The sequence below is a fragment of the Castor canadensis genome, chromosome X (assembly GCF_047511655.1).
Source record: "Castor canadensis chromosome X, mCasCan1.hap1v2, whole genome shotgun sequence".
Lineage (NCBI taxonomy): Eukaryota > Metazoa > Chordata > Mammalia > Rodentia > Castoridae > Castor > Castor canadensis.
Genome location: NC_133405.1, coordinates 108,357,266 through 108,361,075, shown reverse-complemented (window position 1 = coordinate 108,361,075; position 3,810 = coordinate 108,357,266).

Genomic DNA, 3,810 nt, shown 5'->3' with positions numbered 1-3,810 from the left:
ATAGATGCATTCATTGTCATGGTTGGCTATTATTACCAAGGTACTAGAAAGTGTTACTGGAAAACATATCTCCTATCATTAGGGCATGTGGATAAATGTGTAACTTTCTTAGCCAATACCAAAAACTGATGGTGTCTCTGTGCCAGAGAAGTGTTTCTTAGTTTTTTCAAGAATCATTTAAATCAGAATTACTTGGGATCTACCCTTTGAACCTGTGTTTTTGGAGCTAGGATACTTACTTTTATTAAGCTTCACATAATCACCACAGATTGGCTCAGGAGGGAGCCCATTCCTCAAACAAAGCCAATGAGAGTTCTTAGAATTTTGAATGTGAGGCCCCTGGACTGGAAGCTACCAGAGGATCAGGAACTTCAATTTGTTCTCTTAATGTATCTGTAGCTCCTTAAATAATGATGTCTATATTGTAAGAGCTTATTCAACTGAATTAACAGGATATGGCTCAGTTTTCTTTTGATGGAGAGCATTGTAAACTGTGAAGCAATCACATCCCCCTATGTTTGAAAGAAGGATAGAATCAGAATGAGAGTGTTCTGGCAACTCTCAAGTTCTTAATTCCAGTTGTTTCTGAGGTGTAGCTATCTTCCTGTCATTCCCTTGGTTTTGTGTCCCAATAAATGGCCTGAATTTATTGACCAAGTCTGTTTGATTTAGTATATCTGTTCCTTGCAACCCAAGACATTCAAATAAATGCAGTTAAGATCTTATTCTCTATTATTTGTAAATTATTTTATTATACTTTTTTAGCATACTTTAGCCTACAACCAACTTCTGAACTATAGTAAAACATCTGAGCAGCAAAGTGGTAGAGAATACTTGCTTAAAGTTTCATGTTAGTGTTTGGAAAAACCAGGGCTAAAGTTTTACTGATGCTTCCCTCTTGGTGGAAAATAACAGATAAAAGTTAGTGGAAATTGAAAACTTTGAATTATTTTTTACCTCTAATGCTTTCTAATCAGTTCAGCATTATAGCAAAACTGGCACATGATGAGTGAAGATTTGAGCCACCAAGCACTTGCAGAAATCGTATCCTATTAGACAAAATATCTGAAGGATTCTTGTCGAGCCCCTGTGAACTTGTTTCATCTATCAATGGAGAGTGAGGGTAACAAGGGGAATGAACTGATGTTATTGACTTAATTGTAACCACAAGGAAAATTTGGGTGGTGATGCTGGTGACTTGGAAGTGTTAGGAATCTGAAAAATAGTACATCATTGTAGACATTAACATGCCCTGTGTATATGTTTGGGTACATATTTGTGAATTAGAAGTTTCAAAAGTCTCACAGGAAAGATAGGTATGAAGTCTTTGACAACTACCCTGTAAGTGTGAGAATGAAACTAAGAAAAATTGGGAGTGATTTGTTTCCTGAGCATCCATGCTTTGTCTTGGAATAAACACACTAATTTTCTCTGGGGAATTCACTTTCTACACTCTCCCAAAATATGTTATTTTTGACTCCCAGATCATACTCCCAGCATGAGCATATGACCAAAATATGTCCAGTCATATTAGTTTTGAAATGAGCATGTGACCAAAATCAGGCCAAAGAGAGTCAAAGTACTATTTTTCTAATAGGATTGTTAAGCTATAGAAAGAGCTAGCCAAAAAAGACAGAAAGACAAGGTGGAACAACTAGGCAAATACAAACAGGAAGGAATGGAATAATGCCTTAAGAATGGCCTCAAAAAGTCACAGAGTTTAGAATCATTAAGAAAATGTGCAAAAACAAGACACAATTCTTTTTTAGTTTGTTTTCTGAGAAAGAAAATACAGGAAATTATAGGAGTATTAGTTGGGCCATAACAGTTACTGAAAGGAAAGCAAAACTATTCCATTTCTTTTATGTTTCTATTTGTTTTTCCATTGAGGAAAATTAATTTCAAATGGAAAAGGTTAGAACAACAAAGATTAGAAGAAAATAGAAACCTTGGACACTTATGCACATTGGCAGTTATGTCAGTTTAAAATAAATATGAATATTGGAAAATTGAAAATATTTGATTTAAAAAAGAATCTACTAAAAAGAAATTGAGTAGCTCATAGAAATCCTGGGAGTGGTAGGAAGCTTGGCAGAGCCTAAGAGCAAGAAAAGGTGATTTAAATCACCTCACAGAACTGCCTATTGAAGACTCGGCTGCCACATTACTGTGCAGTGGATGCTAGAGTTTGTGGCACATAGTATTGGACATTGAATGCTGCCACTAGGATCCTGTCTCCTCTGCCTGGGGAACTCAATCCTGACATAACCACAATTTCCACCTAAGCTGAATCTCCACAGATCCTACGGAAAGTATGATTGCATTGAAAAGTTCATCTGTTTGGCAGACTATAGTCATGTCACATTCCAGCTACAAGAGATGCTGGGAATGTCTGAATGTGACATTTTCAGTTCTAAAGGCATTTCCATTTCACACAAAAATGCAGAAATTTGTAGAAATTCCTCAATCAGAGGATGGAATTCAGCTAGCATGCAGCTAAAACAACTAGTAAAACCCCTTCAAAGGAATATATAGGTGAGACCACAGCTGAAGTGGCTTGTTCACTGTGGGGGGTTGACTCTCCAGAGGATTTTTGACAACTGAAATTCTTAGAGAACCAGAAGCATCTGGAAACCAATTGCTAAGAAGAAAAGTGAGAGTTGGAGTGTGGCTCAAGTGGTAGAGTGTCTGCCTAGAAAGCATGAGGCCCCAAGCTCAAACCTCAGAACCACCAAAAGTAAAAAATGAGAATGCCTGAAGAGTAAAAGTGAGGGAATTGGTAAAATTTAGGCAGAACAGTCACCTGTTTTTTTTTTTCAGTTTTCCCAGGGATGCTGTGTAATTCAAACCCACACCCATTATCCACTCAGTTCTTCCTATTGATCCGTTGCTAAAATTTGCCTGGGAGACAAAACTAGGTTAAGTGGAACTTGCTCAATATACATATGGTAGTTTTCATAGCTATAAAACTATTCAGAGTCCTTTGTGGTTACATATGAATTTTGGAATTGTTTTCTACTTCTGTAATAAGTGCATGGATGGTCTGAGGGTATAATTCAGTAGTAGAACACTTCCTAGCATGTACAAGGCCCTGGATTTGATTCCTAGCACATACACACAGACATACACACACACACACACACACACACACACACACACACAAAACACACACCATAGAGATTTTATTAAGGATTGCATTATATCTGTAGATCACTTTGAATAATATGGATAATTTAATAATATTAAGTCTTCCAATCCATGAACATGGGATTTCTTTCTATTTCTTTGTTCTTCTTTAATTTCTTCAATCAATATTAGATAGTTTTCAGTTTCAAGTCTTTCTCCTCCTTAGTTAAATTTATTTCTGATTATGTTATACTTTTGATGCTATTATAATACTATGTTGAATAGTATTATAATACTATGTTGAATAGAGATCACAAAAGTGCCATCCTTGACATATTCTGTTTGTTTGTTTTCCCAGTACTGGTGTTTAAACTCAGGGCTTCATCCTTTGCTAAGCAGGCATTCCTCTACCACTTGAGCCACTTTGCCAGACCCCTTGCTATATTCTTGATCTTAGAGAAAAACCTTTCAGGTTTTCACTGTTTTGTATGACCTTAGCTGTGGGCTTTTCATATATGATTTTTATTATGTTGAAGGAATTTATATGTATTCCTCATTTGTTAAATTTTTTATCGTGGAAAGGCATTCAATTTTGTTAAATACTTTTTCTGCATCTATTGAGAACATTAAGTGATTTTTATCCTTTGTTCTATTAACATGGTGTACCATATTTATTGAACTGCA